The following is a 14,134-nucleotide window of genomic DNA, read 5'->3' as shown; positions in this document are numbered from 1 at the left end:
GCGCAGGCCCAGCGGCTATGGCTCACGGGCCCAGCCGCTCCGCGGCATGTGGGATCTTCCCAGACAGGGGCGCGAACCCGGTTCCCCTGCATCGGCAGGCGGACGCGCAACCACTGCGCCACCAGGGAAGCCAAGCACATGTTTGATAAATGTTAAACAACACCTTTATGAGACGGCATTCTATTCTAGAATGACATTTAAAAGCTCTGAAGTTTAATTGCTGTGGATAACCATCGATCATTGCTGGGATGCCCGTGGGATGGTGGACTTTGAGGTCCGCCGTCCGTCTCGTAGCGATATTGTGGCTGGCTGCCTTCCGCCCTTCATCACTGGTGGATGGGGTTGATGGAGACGGCTGCTGCACTTTCAAAGTGCCTCAAGTTCCCTCACCTGCTCTGCATGACTACTGAACTGAGCCGTGTTGTGACAGTCTGCCTGCTCGTCCCTGTTCAGATTAATGAATACAGCTTTAGCTGTTAATTCAAAGCTAGTCAAGCTTGTATCCAACAATTAGAGACCAATTTTCATATTCAGCTCGAGTGTATAGGTGGAAGGGTGTGGGGGAGGAGTGCCATTTGGTGTGATTCTTTATATCTGGGGCTGAGCTTGAAGAAGGAAGAGGAAGGGACCCTGAAGACAGCACTGGAAGCTCTCCTTGGGTCTGGCTACAATAAAATGTTTCAAGCCTTAACATCTTTGCAAGCTCCAACCATGTGACCCTGGGGTTTTGAGCTTCCTGCCCTGCAGCTAGACCACAATCCATCAAAAATAACAAGCACATGGCAGCCCCCTGTGCAACTCTGCCTTCCAGGAGAGTCAGCGGCTGAGCCAGTATTTGAAGGGGTTTTAGAACCAGAGCCCCAAATCTCCCACTTCTTTTGTCTTCCCTCCACAATAAGAAATGAAATGTTTACTTGTACATAGAATTATATGTGACCTTCTCCGCCCCCTTTCAGAAACATCCGGGACAATGGAAACCGAATACTTAATTCCCAGCCCTGAAATATCCCCTCTGATAAAGTGAGGGCTACAAATGCCCCATCCTGTGTGGAAAAGCTATATAAAGACCCCAGGTTCCAAATACTGTCAACATGCACTCTTACCAGAATTTGTATTTACAGAAAAGTAAAAGCAGGATCAGCCAGAGCATCCCTGCCCCTGGTTACTGATGGTAGAGGTGGTTCAGAGGAACACATATTCATCCAAGCTATGCCACACCTTTGCCCTGGGAATAGAAGTCTCTCCCTAGTTATTTTGTCTGATCTTATTTTTAAAGCATGTAGCCTGGGGTTGGAGCACAATACAAAGCAGCTGGTGATGGTTTTGGTAATGTTGATAAAGTCTTGTTACTTCCCTTACTGAATTTCTTTTAATTCTGCCTTCCTATTTAGCAGTTGTCGTTGGCCTCAGACTAGCTCGGCTGTGCAAGGAAGGATGGAGGTATGAAATTGCTATTCCCTTTTGAGCAGTGCACCATGGGGACCATGTGGAGACGGTAGAAGTCATCCACTGTGAACATTTCCACCCACAGGTGGAACACAGGCAGAGGGTCAGGGGCAGAACGTGCAATAACCATTTTTCTGGATCTCTATTCTTTCTGTTCAAATGTTTGAAATCTCTGTGTGCTGTTTTTAAAGGGCATCTATTATCTTGTCTATAAACCAGTGATGGAAAAGGTCTAACTTACAGAACTGATGTGAGGAATGGGCGAGATAAGTGAAAGCATTTAGTACAGTGTCTAGCACATAGGTAGAACTTAAGAAATGATACAGATATGGCAAACATATCAATAATGGTTCCTGTCTTCCTGGAAGTTTATATCTAATTAGGGACACATATAATAAACAATAGAACAAATAAATAAATGGTTATAGACTGAGTCAGGGCTAGCTATGATAGAAGAAATAGTTACTCTAATAGAGAATAATCTGGAATGAGGGGCTTCGTTGGATAGGGTGGTCAGGGTGTCACAGGGAAGAACAAATCTGACTCTATATTGGATCTGTTTCTTTTACTTTAACCTTTGTATTCTATTGCTTTTGCTACAAGTTAATCACTAAAGGGGTGTTACCTCTAGCTTAAAGTGTACATAATGGCCCATCTCCAGAAGCCCTGCTCCCATGCCTGAGCTTAAGCTAAAATACCTTTGTTTAGCTCACAGGAAACATCCTGACCAGGCCCACCTGTGAATGGCTGCAGGAAAGAAGAAATTAACACATTCCCTCCAGAGTCTGGCCAGAACCAGGAAATATGTGCAACAACTTTATCATCTCCCATTCTTTGTTCTATAAAAGAAACTAGCAGCCAACCCCAAGCAAGATGGTTCTTTGTGACACTAGTCCACCAGTTTCTCGGCCTGCTGGCTTTCCAAACAAAGTCACTATCCCTTGCCCCAACACCTCATCTCTGGAGTGATTGGCCTGTCATGCAGCAAGCAGTACGAGCTCAGACTTGGTAACAAGAGGAAGCCACTCTGAGGAGGTAACATTTAAGCTGAGACCAGAAGAGGAGCCAGAAGAGCTGAGTGAGTGGCACTCCAAGCACAAGAAACAGAAATTGCAAAGGAGAATGGTCGAAATGTGGACATGCAAGGGAGAGAACAGAGCGAAGGCAGGTGGACAATTTTGATTGTACTCTAGGTTCTTGTAACTCTAAGTGGGATTTGGGTATCACCTAGGAGCTTGTTGGAAATTCAGTAACACAGGTACCACCCCAGACCGCTAAATCAGAAATCTGCATTTTAACAAGATCCCTGGGTGATCCCTGTGCACTTCTGAGATTCAGAAGCACTGGTTTAGGAAGCCACTGGAAAGTTTAGGCAGCACAATGGTGTGACCTGCTTTCTATTTTTAAAAGGAACACTCCAGATGCTATGGTGAAAATGACTTAGAGGGGAATGTTTTTACTGCTTTTTTATTACTACTTTTGAAGTCATCTGCCTAGTTTACTGTTCCTTCTCCTTCCCAGACTGGGTCTGGCTATAGTCTGGCCACCTGAAGTCCAGCCCAGTGGTTACTACCCTGCTTTCTGTTTATTCATCGTTCAGTGCCACTGCCGCCTGCCTTGTGTTTTCCAGTGTCACCTGTTCCTGTATTTCCCATATCCCAGCTCTGCCCACCACATCAGGAAGCCTACTTCCTTACGTCCAGATGAAACCCTCTGAGGCTGGAGCCAGCCCCTGCTTAGATATTGCACCCCACACCTTCAGCTGGCTTTCTTCCAGACCTGACTCCTGCCACAGTGGTAGTTTCATGCCACATCCCTCTGTTCCCACTGCATGCCCCTCCCATGCCGTGGGAACTTAGGGACAAAGTGAAAAATGAGCATTCCTGGTGATTATATTCGATTCCAAAGATGAGAAAGGAGTTCATCAGCAAATGCCAACCATTTTCTCATTAAAAAATAAAACTTTTTACTCGATTGTTGGGGGGAGCTGCTAATGAGCTAACCACTTTTAATTCAATATTTGACAGTAATTGCAACAGAATTACATTTAACAGGACAAGAACTTCTATGGTTTTTAGCAGTCAAATGAGGCGACAGAACAGTTCCTGTTAAGGAACTGAAATAGAATCAAAGGAGCCTTCATGACTATTGCTGTGTCTGAGTGACAAGACTACCAACAGGAACCCCCAAAGACAGGTGCTTGTCGGGAATAAGAAATACTAACACGATATCTCTCTGCTTAGCCCAGAAGAGCCTAAACACCAGGGCTGGTTGAGCATGTAGGTGGTTGAGGATGGTTGGTGATCTCACTCAACTAAAACTGTCAAGGAGGCTGGGAGATAAGGGTGAAAAAGGCACGACTTGATGAGATCTAATGGAAGTTTTGCAGAGATGCTACAAGGAGCTATGTAGCCCCTCCCCATCATGTGGCAATGGTGAAGAATCTTTTTGTCTCCTTCTGAGCTGTGCTCTGAAGAGAAGGAGCCGTTTGCATTGTGGCTCAGCATCCTTCTCTCTAAATGATGTTGTCAAGCAGCCCTTCTATTAGCAGAGTTCAATCAGACCCATGAAATGAGGGCAGCATTAAAGGAGGGGTGTGTTTATGGGAAGCAGAGGAGGGACGGCGAGAGCACCGTAAGGGTTTAATCAGGGCACTCTGCATTGCATCCCTGGGAGATCTGGGTTAGGCAGCTGGGAGTACCACAGAGGCAGGGCTCCAAAATTGTTTTCTTTATGCACTTTCTTGAAACCCTCTGAAGACGCTCACATTTCTCACCTCAAAAGGCTATGTCATCACCTTTATTTCTGCTCTAACTCTAGCTTTAATGGATTTTCTGAGCTTCTAGCTTTGAAGCCATATAGCAAGAACAGCCTCACCTGAGAACCATAGCTGTTACCCAGATCAAATGTCACCGTCCTCGGGGACAGCTTTAACTTCAGAATTATGTTCAAATTGGGGGGCTTTAAAGCCAAGCAAATAGATTCTATGTATTTTTGATGGCCTCTAAAAGAAGCTTCAGGAAGAAGACTCTTAATTCCTCTCAATTTAACACTATATCTGGTATAAAACAAATAAAGGAAGTCTAAATGCCATTTTACACAGGACTTGGGGGGTGGATAAGGTGAAAAGAAAGAAAAATAGCTAACAAAATCTTCACATTGCTATATAAGGAAAAAGAACCTTTGGATACAAAGTTCATATCTGACAGGTAATGTGACAATAAAAGAGGGGAGAAACATGAATTAAAATGCAATGAAAAGTTCATACTCTCCGTGCACAGAAAAATAAGTGAATGTCCTTAAATTGATCAGCTCTCCAGCTGGGAGAAGGGCTTCAAATGATCGATGGATGTGTGATGGTTTTTCTTTTAGATATACGTTGAGCCATAATGAGGAGAGTAATTGGAGTCATTTTTTAAAAGTATAAATGCGTTTGTAATATACTGTATTTTGCATACAGTAGGAAGTTAAAAGTGCTTTCAAGATTAATTCAAAACCAAGAGATAGATGGCAGAGAACGAGAGATTCTACATATTTAGTGTGCTCTAAATTTTGGAATCCATTTGGAAGCTAAACATAAAGATGGTGTCAGACAGAGGAACACTGGGGGAGGAGCCAGGAAGGGGTCATCACAGCCACAAATCACCAGGCTAATTCTCAAGTTTTCATCAATAAAACCCAGTAGACTCACCACCTGTCCTGCACCAGCAAGATAGTGGCTGAAAAAATGTTAAAACAGAATCAGTTTACATACCTAAATGGAATTCTCCAAGCTTACTGCTTTATGAAAGTCACGTGGGAAGCTTCTGAGAAAAGAGACCCTAAGATTCCCTTGACACACACTGAATCAGTATCGCAGAGTGGACCCCAGGGTATTTCCTAAAGTTCAGAGCCACTGCTTCCTTTTCAGGCTGAGTCAACATGCTTTAGACCAGTGGTTGAGGATGAGGCTCCCACATTAATGCCAAAATATGAGAGGGAGTACAATGTTCATAACTGTAATGTCTGTTCCCACTGCTTAATGCAAAACTAAGCAGGCATATTGCATGGGAGCTCTGAGGCTCAAATGTGGAAATCATTAACCCTAATACGGTGTCTGATACATAATGGGGGATCACAAAACATTCACTGAACTAATTAGGGAATTAAGAAGACCTCCAAATTACTGTCTTTCTTCCTGGTAAAATTGAAGATTTAGGAAAACTACATCTAGTCGTATTGCAAAGGAGAACAGAGTGGAGAACACTTCATACCCAAGTTTTATAATGTCTGAGAACAACTGGACCTGGGAATCTTGCCCACCTTGAACTCTGAGGCCTTTGGGATTACTCTTTTGTATTTGTCCTTGTGCTTATTACAATAACAGGCTTACAGGAGGTGTACAATAAATATATTCTTTTAACAAATCAATGCATCCTTTTTTTCTAACATCTTTATTGGAGTATAATTGCTTTAAAATGGTGTGTTAGTTTCTGCTTTATAAAAAAGTGAATCAGCTATATGTATACATCTCTCCCCATATCTCTTCCCTCTTGCATCTCCCTCCCTCCCACCCTCCCTACCCCACCCCTCTAGGTGGTAACAAGGCACTGAGCTGATCTCCCTGTGCTATGCGGCTGCTTCCCACTAGCTATCTATTTTACTCAATGCATCCTTTTTTCGGTCATTAAGAAGAATTCAAATTAATCAGTTATGAGGAAAAAAATTTAGTGAGATTTTTCTCATTTTTTTCAAAATAGATACTAAAAAGAACCTATAGTTATAAGCTGTCTGAATGTCACATTAATTCACATGATTCATAGATAAAGAGGAAGCTATTTTAAGTTTCTTAAAAGGCTTAAACTTTTTATCAATTATTTTTTTAATTTATTTTTTTCAAGTATAGTTGATTTATAGTGTTGTGCTAATTTCTGCTGTATATCAATTCTTTATTAAATCAATAGAAATAAAAGTGTATAAAACCTCAAGGAGTTTCCCCATCATACCCAGGGCAATTCATCTATTTTTGTTGATTTGCCAGCCAGTGAGAGTGACATGCGCAACCATATCTCAGGATTTCTGGAGGCCTTCGTGACCTATGGCACCTCCCTAGCCATGTGGCAGAGTTCTGAATAATGGGATGTGAGAAGTGTTGTGACCAACATGTGCACGGTCATCTTAAAAATGAAGCGGACTGTCCTTGCCTCCCTCTATTTTCCCTTTCCACCAGGCTAGCATGTGGACTTGGCAGTGACCCAGACATGGACAACCATCACCCTGAAGGATGACGGAGCCACAGATGGAAAGCACCTGGGTCCCTGAATGATTGCCATCAGCAGAGCCTTCCCCATAAGCCTGAACTGATCACCTTTGGACTGTTGTGTGAAAAGAAATAAGCTTCTGCCTTTTTTGACTCCCTGTGTTTGTGATTTCTTTGTTTCAGTGGTTGAGCTCATGCCTAAATATTGCACTTCTTATTCTAAGGTTCTGTAATTTCATATTTTTCCAATAGGCAAAACAGCTAATGTTTCATCTGCAAGGAGTATACTAGTTGTAAGTTTTCTCCCAAGGGGATTGTATGAGTTAAAACAAGTATTTCACTTTGTTACCCTACACAGATGACAACTACCAATAGAAAAAGTTCTCAGGACAACTGTACCAAATAGTAAAAAAAAAAAAAAAAGTGAAACCACAAAGCTAAAAATATTATGATACACAGTATTTTTTGACCTGGACATATTATTTGAAGGTGCACTTTGGTTGGTGTATGTTAAACACATTCTCAGTGACAAGAATCAATAGCTGTGAGTCCATTTCTGGGTATGTTCACAGAGTTAATTAGCAACCTCCTAACTTACTATGCATGCAAATTTCAAAGTTCAAGAAGTGGCAAGTTGCCTACACAAACCTTATGCAGGTTTTATTGTTTTGTCAGATCTGCTTACTTAAATGCATAAATTAAGTACTATGTATTGTATCCACTTAAAAGTATGGCAGGATTACCTTGGAGAAGTGAAAATTAAAATGTCAGAAAGAAAAAAGCTTTGCTGTCTCACCCTCAAAGGTGTGCCATGGGATGAAAGTTTGTTTTGGAGATGTGTTGGCTGCCAGACCAAATGTGGCAGCAAAGCCTAGTGCCTCTTCTAGCCCAGCCCAGTCCAGCCCACCCCACTGGACATGCACACACCCACTCTCAGCACAGAGAATTCTAGGCTGTGTGTGCTGGGCATGGAGAACACATGAGCTTCAGGAAAACAATCAAGCAAGGCGTTCACCTCTCCTTTTCCAAGTGTTTCATTTAACAATACAGAACCAAGAACTGACCCAAGATTCTTAGGTCAAGATTATTTTTGTTGTTCTACAGAAAGCAGTATTATTATTTTTGTGTCAATTGTCTGCACATTCCTGTTGGAAGGCTAAGTGTTCCTTTGTTCTGCCTCCTTTATGACAGAAACTATCTCCTACATGTATTTAAAAAGATAACGATTACCCCCATAGTACTCTGTGAAATTGCTTTCTACCATACTTATCCATTAAATATATTTAAATGCTTTGAGTGGGACTACTTTGGACAAGATTATTTATTCCTATATTAGTTGAGATTGTTAATGGTTTCCAACATGGGTTTTAAGCGACTTAAATATCATTGAAGGTGATGAAAGGGCCCCTCTGACATTTGGCATCTCAAAATGACACACACACACACACACACACACACACACACACACACACACACTCACACACACTCTTGGTTAGACTCCACAGGTGAGCAGACATAAAATATTTCTTTGCTTTAGGCTGGAATTATTTTAACTCAGCATGGCAAAACTGATTACCTTGTACAAGCTGGTTAGAAGTTTACCAACCAGAAACTTGGTTCTGACAAAGTTTATATTAATGAAAATATGAAACAGTAATTTATTACTGACTGAAGTTTACTTTATATATATATATAAATATATATATATATTCAAAATAATGGACTTACTAGGTGGTAGAAAATTAATTTCCTTGTTGCTTAAAAATTAGGGTACATCTATCATTTTCCCATTTTCCCTGGAGATTTAAGATCCTAAGAAATCCCAAGATAAAGTAAACAATTTCTTGATAATATTGTCAAATTACCAAATGGGTTAATCATGGAAAATTCTGCTTGTTTTCAATCTCTACTTTTGCCAGTAGAATAAGTGATACCGTCTTATCATCAGCTGTTGAGGGAAAAGAAATCCCTCCTCTTTCCCAGTCATTTGTTATGCAGAAAAATAATAAAAATAGAACCTATGTCCATTTTGTTCTCCTGAACATTTTTCTATGTCCAAAATATATGTATATATATCCTCATTACTTTTGATTTGACACTCCCTTACTCCTGACTTAATTTTTTAAAATCTGAAGTATATTTTTGACTGACTAGTTCAACCCCTATCCACATTTCCACAGGAGTTTAAAGGAACATGAAAGAGAGAGATTGTAGCATCATATTCTATTGTCATTGTGGTCCTCTGCACCAAGCCCAGCCCTCTGAATGCGATCCCATCTCTGGGTCTCACATGGAGTGTTTACTTTTTATCATTTCCAAGTGTTTCTTTCCGATAGCACTCCTGTCAAATTTATGAGGAAGTCTGGAAATTTTCAAGATAAGCTGAAATTGGTCTTATTTGTTGACTTCTGACTCAAATTCCCTCTCCTGCTTCAGGAAGGAAGCTACTGATTTTAGAATCCAACGGTGGTATGTTTCTTTGCCCCAACACTAGCTGTAAATAACACTTAGTTTCACAGATTTGATAAAGCCTGCAAGCTTATAATGTCCCTGCCAGACTAGCCAAGAGTTACTTCCTGGGGAATGAAGCCAGTGCGCAGCCCTTCTAGCCAAATAAATATGACCCTATTAGGTAGAAGTCAGTGGGCCTGTCTAACTGTGGGGATTTGCCGAAACAACTCCACAAAGTAGCACGATCAAAGTGATAAAAGAAATTTCCTAAAATGACAGGAGGAAGAAAAAACAACAGAGGGTTCTGTGTTGATTTTTGTCATCTGCCCTTCAACTCTGCTTGGATTCCTCAGCAAGAAGGATTTCCTACCAATACGTGACCTGTTTCTATATAAAAACTTGAGCTTATCCACTAATACAGACAATCTATCACACCTCAGATCCCAGATCACATTGCGAGCTGCTGCTCTGAAAAGTGAAAGCACAGAGACTTGTACAGGTTTTGGCAGTGATGCTGAGAGGAGCAGAAAGTTATAAAAATTAGGATATCATTTCATGTCTTTCCAACTTCAGAATACACTTGGTGCCCTTTGATGGAACTGGTGAGGACCAATGGTGACTGCAGAGAAGAATGATGCTGTCACATTGACATAGAGTTTACCCTTGAATGAAAAGGGTGCATATAATAGAATTGATAATGGTTTATTATCACAAGAATCGCCATGCTCAGTTGGCTCTTATTTGAGTCTATCAGAGACCATCTGCTAACATGGAAATATGTTGTGGGACTATTCACTCGTTATTTAATTCTCTCAGCATAGACTGATCATCTACTAGGCACACATTATACACATTTGTTTCTGATATTACTGACACAAAGAATGTGCACGCAGGGTTAGGGGGAAAGATAGAGAGAATGTAGGCAAGCATTTAAAATTGAAAGAACCAAAAATAAAGTTTGGGCTTTTTTTCCCTAAACTAGATGTACATAACTCTAGTTTATCCCCAAATAAGTGGGTTCATATTTTACTATAAACATGAGTTAGTGTCTGTACATCTTCAACAGTAAAGTCTGAGAATAAAGACTCTGCGTTTTAAGTATTAAAACATTAATGTTAGACAAACAAGCTTGAAGAGATGATAATGATAACACTGTTCTTGTCTTTAATAAAATACATGTTTAGGGAATTCCCTGGTGGCACAGGGGTTAAGAATCGTCCTGCCAATGCAGGGGACACAGGTTCGATCCCTGGGGGGACACAGGTTCGATCCCTGGTCTGGGAAGATCCCACATGCCACGGAAGAACTAAGCCCATGTGCCACAACCACTGAGCCTGCACTCTAGAGCCTGCATGCCGCAACTACTGAGCCCACGTGCTGCAACTACTGAAGCCCAAGCGCCTAGAGGCCGTGCTCCACAACAAGAGAAGCCACCATAATAAGAAGCCCACACACCAAAACGAAGAGTAGCCGTTGCTCGCCGCAACTAGAGAAAAGCCCGCACGAAGGAACGAAGAACCAATGCAGTCATCGATAAATAAATAAATAAATACATTTTTAAAAGTAGGTATTTAAAAACCTGACAAATCTCAAAGATCAAATAGTCCAGCACTATCATTTTATTGATGGGCAAACTGAGACCCACGGGGGTTGAGTTTTCTAATTTTGCACAGACGTTTGCTGTGGGATGCAGCAATGACTAATCCTATAAAGAGGCTGAGATTGTATCCACCATGATGTGTTACCATCTGAAATAAGAATTACACTCAAACTCATACCTGTGCTACGGAACTCTTTGTTCAGATGCTGGGGGGAAAGTGGATCTGTGATTAAGACAGATTTGTCATCTAGGCCCTGAAAGTATTTTCCTGACAGGGAGAACTTGCTTTCAAGTTTCTCTCTCAACATGGCCTTGACAAATTAATGGATGAGACTAAGATTAAAATATCTCAAATTAGACATTAAATTCTGTGAATTATTTTCACTATATAATTAGAATAAAAATCAAAATTGGGAACTCGCCAGTTTCCAGAGTTTTTCACGTCTGAAAGAAAGGGGAACGCTGTCTCCTCATCTTTTTATTGGGGACAAAACACACTGGAGAAACACTACCAGCCTTGGACAGACAGTAAGAGACTGCATTTCATCACGTGCAGGGCCCCTACAAAGAATCCAATCATCTCACCACTCTAAGGGGACACCACAAAAAACATAAATAAATAAAATAAGCAGGCATGAGTGGACTGAAAGCCACTCATGCCATCCTCAGTAAGCTGACGGATGGAGCTGTGTCACTTGACAGACAGCTTTGTACCGAGTTGCTTGACACAGAAAAGCCCATTCTCCAAAGCTGTCATTCAAGGTGCATCTGGTCTGGCAGAACCTCATAGGCGGCATACCCTTCATAAAATCCCGTCTACTGGATAATATAAACCTACTGTAAATGAAAATAACTATGACAATCCAAAGAATAAACACAAGTGATGATATACTACATTCTTGTTTTCTTCCCATAACCCATGCCCAGCAAAAAGTATGAAGTTGGGGGCAAAATGCAGAATGAAAGATTTCCAAGGAGCTGATTTTGGTATAGTTCTGTGAGAATCACACTGCCAGCAGCATCTTTAGGAAGCTCCTGGGGAGATGCCCATTTCCCAGGAGCAGTGTTTAAAGTGGATCAGCCAAGGCCAAATGTCTCATTTGATTTCCATGGTGTAGCCCATTCCAAATGTATATTCTTGTGGTTTTAACGAATAGTATGGTTGTAATAGGGTAGAACAAATCTGACCCCATATTAGATCTGTTTCTTTTACTTTAGCCTTTGTATTTTATTGCTTTAGGAATGTAGATGAACCTATTTGTAGGGCAGGAATAGAGACGCAGATGTAGAGAATGGACATGTGGACACAGTGGGGGAAGGGGAGGATGGGACGAATTGGGAGATTAGGTTTGACATAAGTACACTACCATGTGTAAAATAGATAGCTAGTGGGAACCTGCTGTATAGCACAGGGAGTTCAGCTCGGTGCTCTGTGTTGACCTAGAACGGGTGAGATGGGGCGGGGTGGGGGGGGTGGGAGTGAGGTCCAAGAGAGAAGGGATATAGGTATACATATAGCTGATTCACTTCATTGTACAGCAGAAACTAACACAACATTGTAATGCAATTTTACTCCAATTAAAAAAGAAAAAAGAATGTTGTCTACAACCTAAAATATACAGGATAGACCGTTCCCAAGGCTCTGACCTTTAAGGGTATAACACTTTTCCATTCATATAGAGATAAAAAGTTGCAGAACAGAAAATCACATATTTTTAATTTATTTTTTTACCTTAACATTTGTCTTGTTGGAGGTTTACAGGAACATCGTGACCTGACCTATGTGGACAGATGCAAGAACAAAGGATTCCGACACCAAGATGTTTGCAGCAACTAACAACGCCCCTCTTTTACCTTGCCTTTATTTTATTTTTTTTTATTTATTTATTTTTTTGTGGTATGCCGGCCTCCCTCTGTTGTGGCCTCTCCCATTGAGGAGCACAGGCTCCGGACGCGCAGGCTCAGCGGCCAGGGCTCACGGGCCCAGCCGCTCCGCGGCATGTGGGATCCTCCGGGACCGGGGCGCGAACCCGGTTCCCCTGCATCGGCAGGCGGACGTGCAACCACTGCGCCACCAGGGAAGCCCTACCTTGCCTTTAAAAGGGCTTTGCTGAGACCCTTCATGCGGGGCATGAGCCATCCAGCTCCTTGCATGGCCCTGAAATGAACGTTTCTCTTCCCTAAACTCTGACATTTTGGTATTGTTTGGCCTCACCGTGCATCGGGCACAGGAACTTGCGTTCAGTAAACTCGTGGCAAAGAATTCCAGCTGCCTTCCGCTAAATAACTGGTAAAGGTAGAAAAAAATTCCTTCTTCAGTCAACATAAAAAGTCAGTCAGAACCCACCAACTAGTGAGATTTGCCCTAACATCTCATATTTGGAGACATCTGAGAGCATGCAAGAAAATTCTGAAATGGTCAGTTGGAGCTACCATTTTCAGACCTTGTGAATTTCTCAGTTTATGGTATCCTAAGAGATCACAGAAATATTTCTTTGGGGTAATCATTATTCCTACATTTTTATAGAACTTTTCCAGTTTGCAAAGAGTTTTTATACTTATCCCCTTATTTAATCTTCACAACACCATGAACTATCAATTTTAAAGAAGAAACTGAGGCTCAGAAAATGTAAGTGGCTTTCCACTGGTCACAGAGCTGGGAAACAAGAGACACAGTTGAACCATGTGTAGTGGACTTCTGTCATGTTTTGCTCACAGCATTCACCATCCCTAAAATGAGGAGGAATGCACTATTGTGAGTTTCTTGATAGAAGGTGTGGCCCCAATTCCCCAACTTTGTGCAGCATAGTGAAGTCACTAGAGAATTTTACATGTATCAGTGTGCCATAAATGGCAATGCCCTTTACAAAGCTTATAAGAATTCCTTGCCTGGTTGGCCATCATATCTGATTACTGCCATCTTCCTCCTGCGCTATCACCCTCTGGTCAAAGCCCTATCTCTCACATTGTTTAAGTAAATGTCTATAGTCATGGACACCAAGGAAGCAGAAGGGGGTTGATCTCCGTCTCCCAGTTCTCTGGGATTAGGGTGCAGGCCCTTGACAGAGACTTAGGAATCGTAAGCTCCTCCTATGGCCCCTAAAACTTGAAGAAGGAATGAAAGGCAAAGGGAACATCACCAAGTACTCAGAGATGATGGAGAGCTCAGCACCCAGCACAGTAGTGGTGAGTGTTAGGTGGGGATATCTCCACTAACAGAGATACATCCACCCAGATCCTTGGTGGAGGTTCCCTTGGCTACATGCATTGTGGAAGCCATCCAATAGCTCTTCTATAGTTTCTTCTTTGCTAAGTTACAGGGTCACTTTCTGCTGCTTGCTGTTAAGAAGCCTGCATGACACCCAATTATCTAATTTTAATATCAGTGACATTTCCAA

The sequence above is a fragment of the Physeter macrocephalus genome, chromosome 13, assembly GCF_002837175.3.
Source record: "Physeter macrocephalus isolate SW-GA chromosome 13, ASM283717v5, whole genome shotgun sequence".
Lineage (NCBI taxonomy): Eukaryota > Metazoa > Chordata > Mammalia > Artiodactyla > Physeteridae > Physeter > Physeter macrocephalus.
The sequence above is the reverse complement of the archived record's forward strand: the minus strand, read 5'-3'. Positions refer to the sequence as shown.